We start from the raw sequence: 12,434 nt of genomic DNA on the forward strand, positions 1-12,434 counted from the left end.
TATTTAGGAAATGTAAATAGTAAATTAAATGCAACAGTAGGTAAAATTTGCTTTTCACTTTGTTGACAGATGAAATAGGAAAAAATAGAACCATAGAAACTAGCAGTAATAGTAGAATCAGGAGGGGTCTTAGATACCCTCAGATTATAGATGAGAACAAACTGAGGCATAGAGATAAGTGCTGTTAGTTACGGTACACCTGCTAATTATATACTGAACGAAAATAAGCACCCATGACTTCTAATTTTCTGTCCACCACCCTCTTCCCTATACTGAGATGCTTTAGCACGATTAAATTTACAGCCAGATCTTGACAGTTTTGACTTTGGGAAGCAGCTGGAAGGTCACACAGGGGCAGAGGGAAATGACTAATGATACCAAGGTGACTGTCTCAATAAATAGACTCTGTACTTTGGTTAAGAGTTCATATTCTGATTATTCTGTGTCCTGTTTCTTAACAAATCTGAAGCCTGAGAGTCCCCTCTTAAGCTTTAACCCACATTTACCCCCTTAGTAAATACATTAGTGGAAAAGTTTTTGGAGATCCTGGAAATCCCACTGGAAATCTAGCTGCTGATGGGAAACTGCCCTGTGTGCTCGCCTCACCCACTTTGTGCTCTCTGAACTCCTGGACTCTTTGTTCTGTGTCCTCACCTGCCTTGTTTTATGTGCTGTCTACTTTTGGAAGCTTACGTTTATCCCAGCACGAGAGTTTTCATAATCCATTTCCCTTTAATCAAGTTCTGTTCAGCAAGTCATTTATCTCCTGATGTGGCCACAAATTCTGCCACTCACCTATATGCAGTGTTGTGTTTTTGTAAAGAACAATACCAACCCTGATGGTGTGAAGGAACATCTGCCTTGGAAGTAGCATCCAGAAGGTTGAGACTTGATCTTGGGAGATCTATTCATTTTACTTTTTATTTATTTTTTTAAAAACTAGTTCACTGTGGCTATGTCTAAACAGGTGTAAGCTTCCTGAAGTCAAGACTCACAATTTGGGATATTTTTGGTAATTTTATTGCCCAGCACTGAATGAGACATTTAATATTGTCTAAGAATTGTTTTTTTTTTTTGTTTTTTTTTTTTTAATTTTTTTTTCAACGTTTATTTATTTTTGGGACAGAGAGAGATAGAGCATGAACGGGGGAGGGGTAGAGAGAGAGGGAGACACAGAATCGGAAACAGGCTCCAGGCTCCGAGCCATCAGCCCAGAGCCTGACGTGGGGCTCGAACTCACGGGCCGCGAGATCGTGACCTGGCTGAAGTCGGACGCTTAACCGACTGCGCCACCCAGGCGCCCCTGTCCAAGAATTGTTTTTGAGTAAATATTCAGGAGATGTGAACACTGAAATAATACAACCATACAGAATTTGGGTGATTTGGCACCTTGGGAGGGGGCAGGGTTTGAATATAAATCTCATTTTCTCTTTCTCACCAGATTTTTGGCATCTTATCTCAAGATCCTCTGTGGTTAGTCTGAATGTCTGCCACAAAACCTAGCTACCCACAGGAACTTCTTACTGGGAGAAAAAACTACAACTAGTTTAACCTGCTGTTTGCTCTTTAAAGAGTTTTATTTAAAAAAAACATAATTAGTCTCTACAAAAGCCATAAAATTTTTCACCAAATATAATCATAAATCTTGCACCTGTCTCTGAGTTTGAAATATATCAAATGATTTAGGAGTTTTTTCTTTAAAAAACAAATTAGTCAACATACTGCACGTGATGGACATGAGGACACATGATGAACTATAGAATCTCCTATCAGCTAGGTGTGTAATATTTAAATATAAACTTGAATAAATATTAAAAATTAAAAATAATCTTTGTGATTATTTAGATGAAATCAATCAGGATTTGATCAATTTCATAGTTATTGACCTCAAATATTGGAGGATTCATTCTGTTTCTAATTCTGAATATGCTTCTGAGACAGGGAGCATGTCTCACAGGACCAGAGAAATAAATAGAGATTTTGGTCTGTCAATTACAGTCAGTGGTGATGGTGGCAAAAGATGGTAACAATTGGACAGCAAAAGAAGGTGGCCCAACCACCTAACATTTTTGCATACTGCAGAATTTCAGCAGTCCTATCAGAGTTACTGATGATCCACTGCCATGGAGATAGAAGTACTGGAGATAAATATAGCCTTCAGAACTAGAATTCTTGTATTAAAACAAATGTTCCGACTTTGTTTTGTAGTGATAGTACAGAAACAAACATGTCTGTGCACAGTCACTCTTCCCCTAACCCAGTGATTGAGGAAACCATGTGTTCTAGAAAGTGCAATTAAAAGAGGAGCCTCTATCAGCTCAAGTCCCCAGAGGACTGTGTAGAACAGAGGCCCCTCTGACCTGAGCACTATAATCAGCCTACTATGTACCTGTAGCACGGGTAGGAAAGAAGTCATTGTGTAAAAGCTATGGGTGTCCAGATTAAGTTGTTGTTATGGCATAACTTAACTCATCCTGACAATAATGAATAGGTAGGTTTAAAACTGAATATACTCGTTGATTTACTTCCGTGCATTTTCCAAAGTATTGTGAACATTGCCCAGTCTCATGAAACATTGATATAAATTATTCTCAGATTCAGACAGCTACAGAATAGCTTAGTTTGGCATGGTAGAAATATGCAGCAGTTGAGTTATTGCATGTATTTTTACTTATATTTTTGCTTTGTGCTGTATTTGAATCTCTGTCAACTGTGAGTGAGATGAATCTATCTCAAGAAGATCAGCTTGTGAAAAACTGAATTTTATATGGTATGAAAAGTTAAAAGGTGTTAAGTTTTATTTTATCTTGGGGAGATTTGTCAGAAATATTTAAAGTTTAAAAACACGTAGCTTTCAATTCAGCAAAGGTGAATTGCACACAAATGGTCAAGGGAAAAAGTTGAAAAAGGTGTAAATTCTGGTTTGTTCTACCAAAAATATTGCAGATTATCTAAATGCCTTTTAATATAGTAATGGTTTAGTGAAGTCTGTACGTCCATTTAGCAGTCAATAAAAAGAACATGATGTATATGAATATACTGAAATGGAAGATTGCTTGTGATATGTTTATGTTAATTTTATGTGTCAACTTGACTGGGACACTGAGTGGTCAGATAAACATTATTTCTGGATGTGTTTCCAGATAACATTAACATTTGAATTGGTGGACTGGAGAAGGCATCCCGACTTCCCCAGTGAGAGTGAGCATCATTCAATTCATTGAGGGCCTGAATAGAACAAAAATGTGGACTCCTATGTGACTGCTGGAACTAGAACATCAATCTCTTCCTGCCCTTGAACTAGGACTTACACGTCTGGTTCACGGGACTTTGGACTCAGATTTTAATTTATACCAATGATTTTGCTGGGTCTCCAGCTTGTGGATGGCAAATCATGGGGACTTCTGATCCTTTATACTTGCATGAGCCAATTCCTTATAATAAATCTCATTATAGATATATAGATAGATAGATGATAGATACTAGATACAGAGTTTTTCCTTTATAGAACACTGACCAATACAATGTTGTATAAATAAAGCAAGAAAGTTGTAGAACGACATAGGTAGTATAATCTCTCTCTCTCTCTCTCTCTCTCTCTCTGGTTAAGAATTACAAATAGTGTTTGGACATGCATAAAAACGGTTTCAAGAATACACATTAACCTTATAAGTGCTTACACTTGGCAAGTGGGAATAAAGAGTTGATAGACTGATTTTTTGCTTCATATACTTCTATGTTGTTTCATTTCTTTTTTACAACAAACATATACTCTTTATGTGAGACAACAGCTAAAGCGATTAAAGACTGAAATAACAGTTGATGGATGACTGCAATGAAACACTCTTTGGCATGCATACCCTAATCTAGATACAAAAGAGATCACTCTGAAGGGAAAACCAGATTTTCTTTAAAATAGGGATCAATATCGTAAGAAGTCATTAAGACTTTTGCAGAGGTCACAGACGTTGTTATATGTCTCCAAATAGTCACCAGGGAGTGATGGTAATGGCAAAGTTTATATGCTCTAAGAAGAGCTAGTGTTCTCTGACTAATAAGTCCTTCTAAGCCATTTCTCTTACTAAGATATAAGGGCACAGTAAGTGGGAGGCAGGACTTGAGGGCTCCTAGCGAATGTTTGCCAATTACTACTTCTCTAAACTTAACCAACTATACAAATGGCATTCTTTGTTGGCATTGTGATGTGAAATAGAAATCTGAAAATAACTATAGTCTTTCATACGATCAAATAACCAATATATTCTGCCAACGTGGGCCTCCTAAAATCATTTTGGGGCTAGAATCATCCAGTTTGTATGGTCACATCTCTACCTCGCTCTGTTAGGTATCTGCCAACGCTCCATTTTCTTCTTTGCTGTTTATATGTGGCCGCTGAATGGAAACTGCACTATTCTTTGCAAAATTAAGATTTTCATGGACATCTTGCTCTATATGATGCCAAGCAGCAGATAAATATCCTACATGAGCTCTTTTCAAAATATTGCAAATAAGGAAAAATATTTGATGTCATAAAAGAGATGGTTGATTCTAAAATTTCATTTTGGATTTTCTGGTTGCCGTTTTGTAGGAAGGCGTGGTTAAGTACCTAAAATGGAGCACTTGCTTAAACCAAAGGGGATTTTCTAATCAGAAGTGAAAGCCTCCTGGTACTCAGCTGCGGGCTTGCGATACTGCAGGCCTTCTCTAAGTACGTATCTCAAATTCAGTGTCGTCTCTCCATGCCTGTCAACTGAACTGAACCCCCTGATTGTCTCTGCCTAGGACAGTGATCCATTTCTAATGTATGAGGCTACAGTGTTTGAACTCATAAACTGTAAACTGTATTAAATAAACTGCCTTCTGATTGATGAGGGCTGCTTTCATAGGCTAATTTCTCATCTAAACAGTGATATGAAAATTCTTGCTAAAGGGTCGGTGACAGGACTAAATGGGGGTAATAGCAGACTTAATCAAGAAAGACAAATGGGATTCATTAACAACTGGCACTCAGCAGACAATCTTCAGAGACTTCTCAGTACGGTCTCATTGGTCCAATCGAAAATAATTGTATGCTGCTTTTATCACTGAATGCAGAACAAACCCAGTGAAAAAATCTATTGGTGATATTAAGCAGAATTCAAATTTGGATTGAATTTTGTGACAGGCAGCCCATCTTTGGATGCATGCAAGGGACAGAAAAAATTCCCGAGTTTCTTGCTGGGATTTGTTCTCTGATTGATCAGTTTTTCCACATGGTTCATTCCACCTGGTAATTTAATCAACTGGGTCATGCCCTAACTGGCAGGAATGACTATACCAGAAGCATCTGGTCTCTGGCTGGCTTCAGAATGGGCACATAGTCGGTTTTCTCCAAGCTCATTGAGCTCCACTTCCAGTAATGCCTTGTCTTATTGAGCTGTTTAGATTTGGCTTCTGTAGTAGAGATGGCTAACTCTCTATCCAAGAGCCATGCTTCCCTTTCATAGTGTAGATGGTATGCTAGAAAGTTTCTTTTAAACCAGGAACTATTTTTCCCAGTCCCTCTGCGTTTAGGTGGGGGAACTGTGACCAAGTTCTTGCCAATGGTTTTCGGGCCAAAGCAATGCATGCCACTTCCAGGCCTGTCCCATAATACGCTCCCACTCAGTCTTTCACCCTCTATTTTCCCAATCTGTCAGCCAGAATCAGAGGATTCAGCAGATCCAAGGCACTTGTAAAAAGTGAAGCCATAGTCAGAACGAACATGAGTCATGCTTGAGAAGAACAGGGAATTTTACATAAGGGAGAAATAGTTTTGGCTTACAAGAAGCCACTGAGAATTGGGGTTTTATTGGTGATGGCACAGAGTTTTACTTTGATTGAGGCAGCTAGTTATAATGACCACCCTCTGACTTGTTAGCTTTAGTGACCTTATTTAACTCATCTCCTAAGCTTTTAATTTTGTATATAGTTGGGCTTTAAAGCAAGTACCCTTCTGAATTGGGCTTGTGAGCTCTAAGCCCCAGTTCCAAATAAGGTAAAGGTTTTTACTGACCTACGCCAGTCCCCTTCCACCTCCCCATTCTCAAGTAGTAGATGTAATGTGTGGCCCTCCACCCAGCCTCCCAGTGAGAAAATGAGATGGGACGCACATAGGCAAATCTAGTGGACATCTTATTTTCAGGTTTTCCAATCTTTAGTGTCAAGATTTTATATAAGAATTTTTATAGGGATAGCTCTTGTCCCAAGCCACCTGTCTGGCCAGCTTGAGAGGAACTAGAGATAGTGGTCCAGAAGTTTAGTTGCTGCTTAATCTTCTGTCCTTTGGATCCACTTCTGGAGATGTTGGGCTGACAATAGCCGAACCACCCAACTATGACAGATGTGGCCCCTTCAAAACCCCCATGGCTCTTGCCATTTCCTCATGTGTGTCAGTGGTGTCTACTCTAAGCTCCTGCTACTCTCTTCCTGAAGGTTTCATCTGGGCAGGTCTGAAGTGTCCTTGGGGGCAGACCTCTGTATATGACAGATGGGACTTGGGGCGTAAGTAACCCAGCCTTCTCACCCCTCAGTAGGGGATAGCTCTGGGGCATTTCTCACATCATCTCCAACAGTTTCCTTGTGGTACTGAGCCTTGGTGTCTACTTAGCCGTAATGCACACTACATGGTCTTTCTTCCTTTCTATGTTTTACTTCCCTATTTCCCTACTGGGGCTTCCTAGGGTTAACATTCAAATTAACTACTTGCATTCAAAACCTTGTTTCTAGATCCACTTTTGGAGAATCTAACCTGAGACACGGACATGCTTCATTTTAGGGATTCTGATGTCAGATATTTTTTAACACCAGTAAGTCAACTGATGGGTAGCAGCTGCTGATTTCTGATGTAGCGAATTACATTCTGCTGTGTGGGGAAGTCAAAACTTTCACCTATACAAATTAATTTGCTGCCTTAAAGCCAGTTAAATTTGACAATTATGTGTAAAATATTTTTTTTGGAGTATGTGTCCCAATAGAGCTGTAATACCAGATACATTTCATCCAGCTGAAGCAGCTTGAAGAAATGTGGTGAGTTCATCTCTCTTCTCTGATCTCCTTCTCTTTTTGAGGGTTCAACTGTACTGTTTCAGATGTGCCACCACAGGGGCATTGTGGCCACTTTACAAGTGGGGGTGAACATTTTCATTCAAAGAACAAGTTACCCGCACCTGGCAGGTGCCGTGTCCTGGCAGCTGTCTTAGAGGTGACAGCCCTTGCTGCCAGCTCTGCTGATAAATTTCTACTTGTTTCTGCAGACTGTACTGCTCAGCGGAGACGGCAGTGTGGTGGGTAGGGGTTTTGTCCTTCTTACAATCTCTATCAGTGGCCTTATCTCCCCAAATAAACACACAATCTGACTAAGCTTAGTAACAATTGTGTGCTTTCCAGGATAATGCATCTTCAAGCCTTTGACGTAGACACAAAACACATATGAAAACTAACTAAAAGCATGAGCCTTGCCGTGCACTGCAGTTTTAGGGCAAGTCTTCTTTCCATCCACTTTTTATTTTATGCTGGCAGTGCCCAGCTATAGCCACAGACAGAGCTGCAACCTGACTAAGTTGCATGAGCATGTCTGACCTTGACTTTGTGCCCTCTCCACAATGTCCGTGCTTTCAACTGACTCTTCCCCCTCAATTTGGCTGCCTCCCTCTGAGGCTTTACGGAAGCCACATTTCCCATGCCTTTCCTCATCATCAGACAATTGTCAGAATGAAAACTCAGCCCCAAATGATTCTAGCCAGGAGAAGATAACGTAATCCTCTAAATTTTCAGCAAAAGCAGGTGATAACATGTCTTTGTCCTCCAGATACCTAAGGCGATGCTAGCCTCACCTCTCAACTTGCCTTCTCTATGACCCATAATAATGAGTAAGTTGACTGGAGATCACAACTTTGAGGGTAAACTGCCAAACATCCATCAGCACCTACTGATGCCTGTGTTATTGCCCTCAAGTATCTCTTCAGGTTTTGAAGAGTGATGTGAGAGAGCCCTCCTGCATTGACTCTAGCCCTTGAGTTGTTGGAAGGGACACTTTCAGTATGGCACCGTATTTCATTCCCGGTGGCTAAGGCTTAGCAGATCTCTCCTAATGAAAGCCACTAAGCAAAGACTTGAAAATTCACCTAAAGCTATAGAAACAAAAGACAGGTGTAAATTAAAGAAGGAAAAACTGTGTTTCTGGGAAAGTTCTTAGAAATTAAAAAAATCAGAATGTGATCACAAAAATCTCATTAGCTACCACAGGAGAAATTATATGTACATATAATGTATATGTTTTATTTAAATTGTTTTGTATTGTTTTATTTAAATAAGTGGTAGAATAGTAGACACAGTTATGTACCCTGTCCCTGTTTAGTCACTTAATGCTAAATCTTGAGGTTTGTTTCATATCTCTGTTAGAAAAGCCTTGTTCTACATAATGTACTGACAAATATGGCTATTAGTGTCACGTAAATGATTACATCAAGTATTGGATTTTATCTCTGTAATATAATCATTGTTTTTGCAGTTAATCATAATGCAACTTCAAGCCAACCTAATAACTTTCAAGTATTCATACTTTCTAAAGCACCACAAAACTTAAATATAAAAGCTTTAATTGTCAGACTGTAATATAAAGACTGATGGAATATAGTAAATCTTACTAAACAGATGTTTATGGCTCAAGTTACCATGACCATTAATGATATGGCTTAAGAAACATTTAAAATTAGGGGTGCCTGGGTGGCTCAGTTGGTTGAGTGCCAGACTTCGGCTTAGGTCATGATCTCATGGTTCGTGGGTTTGAGCCCAGTGTCAGGCTCTGTGCTGACAGCTCGGAGCTCAGAGCCTGGAGCCTGCTTCGGATTTTGTGTCTCCCTGTCTCTGCCCCTCCCCTGCTTGCGCTCTGTTTCTCTCTCAAAAATAAATAAACATTTACAAAATTAAAAAAAAACATTTAAAATTGGTCATTAGTAAGAAATCACAAATAATCAAAGTGAGAAAACATAATTAAGAAGATTTCCCTACAGTTTATTAATAAGTGTTAGTGTTTACTTTATGTGCCCAAGGAGTTTACATTGGAAATTGATATTATTTACTTGAAAAGACAAATGTAAACTACATCGTTGAGTTTAGATGCCTTCTCCTCCTTGACACTTTTTTCTATTCATAACATATCTTGCTGTAGAATAAGAATTAATAAATGTTCTGGAGGTTGTGCAATGTGCACATTTTAACCATAATTTTCTGATATGTAAATTGATATCTTACTGTGGAACAACCTACCCAAGATGATTTCTATTAATATGTGTGGATGTTTTTTTCCCCAGTAGATTCTCAGTCACTGTGAGCTGAAGCCATTGTGTGTTCTTGTCCTCTGTGGATTCGGCCCAGCATTAAAGCACTGTGTCTTGCATATCATAGACACAGAGAAAAAAAATAGTGGCTGAACTGAACCATGCTAAATTAGATATTAAAAATCATTCTTTATTCATCTTCTCCTCCTAGCCTCTAGGTAACAACAACAACAAAAGACACAGTCAAAGAAGTTTCTTGCTTTGGGGTCGCAATCCATGATAGTGACAGGAACGGAGTGAGACATGGTATAAAAATAGACAACTATCTGATAGTGATCATCATGTAGAAGTAATACCTAAACTTTTTACATGATTTCAAGGTCTGACTCATTGCTTTTGGAAAACTGGCAATCTAATTTAAAAGTCAGATCTTTGCAGCATGACAGAACCTCCTTGGGAAATAGACAGCTACAACTCCTGAGCTAACTTTGGCACTAGGAGAGTGGAGGAAAACTTATTGGAGAAGAGTACCAGGAATGCAAAGTCAGGGGTGGTGGCTGGGGCTGCCTACAGGGACAAGCAAAGACCCATGTGGAAAGCATCTCTCTGACTCCTGTAAATGGAGTGGATACCTTTGGGGAAGTATAACGGAGACTCGGGAAACAGAGAGGACTTACATTTGAATCCTTATGACTTACTAGCTACCTGATTTGGGGAAAATTATTTTTTTGCTCAGTTTCTTTAAATATAAATGAGAGATCATTATAGCATCTACTTCCTGATTTAAATGTGAGTCTTCATGCGGTCATCCATGTAAACCAACGAGCTGTTCTAGCAGATAGTAAGTGCTTATTAATGATAGATACTGTTATTACTGATTGTATAAATTGCGTTCTAGGAAGGGGAGCGGGGAATTGTCCTTTTGAGTGTATTCTCAGCTGGACTATAGATTGGTCTTTTTCTAACGAGCATTCCAACTGTAGATAGGGAAGGTAGTTGTTCAAACACAAGCCTTAGGGCAGAGAAAGATGAATGATTGTCTTTCTGAAGGGAAATTGGATCCTCCTCCTGTTGATACCACTGAAGCACAATAAATAATGCCAAGAGGGCCTCCAATGCTGCCTGTGTAAGCAAGAGGTATATAATGATAGGTTTGAGATGAGTAATTTTAAAGCACCATGAAAGAAATCATTAGGACCTCTAAAATGAATCCGGAAGCTTCCCAGGGCAACTACGCTGACCTTCTCTGGGAGATCTCGGTCTTAAAAGCAAACACCAACATCTGTTTCTACCCTTGAAGAATGGCAGTAAGCAATAACATAAAAGTGATAAAAAACAGTGATAGCTACAACTAGTTAATTCATTTCCTTCTGTATTCATGTTAATACACTGGCAGATTGTAATGCCATCTGATATGTGGATACTAAGAAACATACTTTAAGAAGGGGATTGGCCTGAGTCCCCCTGGGTTGTACTGTGCCCCGAAGGGCTGACTATGAGAAAATCTTATGAGAGTAGAAGTTCCAAGGCAGACAATTTAACGGTCATTCATTACCAATGGAAGCCGAAAATTATCAACAGGGAATTAGAGCTGGATGGTGATAAACAGAAAGAGAAATGTAGAGGGAGGAGAAGGGCTAGCAACAGAGACATCTGGCAATGCGGACGGATTAGAGCTGAAGCCACAATTACTGATGCTCTCATACTGGCCTGAGAAAGGGAAGGCCCTAAAAGGAGTGTGCCAAATCGGGCAGAGCTGGACTGTCAGAGACTGCCAAGGAATGCCCCCAAAGACTGACTACTGTGAAGGAGGATTAGAGGTTAGATGGACATTCCTCCTCCCCAGAGACTGCTAGAATGTGCCCCCACATTGAGCACTTATTCATTCAGACACTTCCCACTTGGTAAATGAATGGCAGGTATCACACCCTTTCAGCTTCGTCTGGGCCGATATCTGGCATGTATCATTTCCTTCTTTCCTCAATCTTCCATTGTCAAATCATCCATTAAATTGGATTGAGCCCACCTAAGCCAGCCTGTCTTGGAGTGCTCAGGGGAGATTACTTTGAAAGGAACAAGACCTTGACTGTCAGGCAGGTTAGCCCAAGCTCTCAGAGCTCAGCTTCTCACCTCTCAGAAGTCCTGTGATATCTCAGAGGGCTCAAGCAACGTAGCATGTTTCCCCTTCTCAGCACCTTTTTTTTTTAGGGGGGCGGAGAAGGCTCAAAAACTGTGAGTACCCTCTGTTCTAGTCTCAACACTTTTTTTTTTTTAAGGAGAAGGCAGTCAGAAAAAGGATGAGGTAGAGAACAGGAACTGTGAACAGTTCTTTGTTCTTTAATTTTTTTTTTCAACGTTTATTTATTTTTGGGACAGAGAGAGACAGAGCATGAACGGGGGAGGGGCAGAGAGAGAGGGAGACACAGAATCGGAAACAGGCTCCAGGCTCTGAGCCATCAGCCCAGAGCCTGACACGGGGCTCGAACTCCCGGACCGGGAGATCGTGACCTGACTGAAGTCGGACGCTTAACTGACTGCGCCACCCAGGCGCCCCTGTTCTTTGATATATTATGTTCAAGACTCACTATTAACCTTCTGATATAATTTCCCCAACAGGTGTTCGATAATTTGCAGAAGAATTTTAACTGTGACACCTCAACTGGTGTTTCTGTCAAAAATCATTTGTTCAGCGGGGCGCCTGGGTGGCGCAGTCGGTTAAGCGTCCGACTTCAGCCAGGTCACGATCTCGCGGTCCGTGAGTTCGAGCCCCGCGTCAGGCTCTGGGCTGATGGCTCGGAGCCTGGAGCCTGTTTCCGATCTGTGTCTCCCTCTCTCTCTGCCCCTCCCCCATTCATGCTCTGTCTCTCTCTGTCCCAAAAATAAATAAACGTTGAAAAAAAAAAAATTAAAAAAAAAAAATCATTTGTTCAAAATTTTAAAAAGAGAAGTCCCACAAAAGTAAGCTGAATTAGCTCCTTGTTTCTCAGAGACAACTAAAACACATTTTTCTTGTACTGATCACTTTCCAGGGTGAGGTGTCTCCTCACACAGGGCATAATGGCAGCATTGTTGTCAGTAGAATGAAAAGCACACCGACTTGAGTGAAATGGGAAGTTGGCAGCTTCCACAATGTGT

The sequence above is a fragment of the Prionailurus viverrinus genome, chromosome C1 (genome assembly GCF_022837055.1).
Source record: "Prionailurus viverrinus isolate Anna chromosome C1, UM_Priviv_1.0, whole genome shotgun sequence".
Lineage (NCBI taxonomy): Eukaryota > Metazoa > Chordata > Mammalia > Carnivora > Felidae > Prionailurus > Prionailurus viverrinus.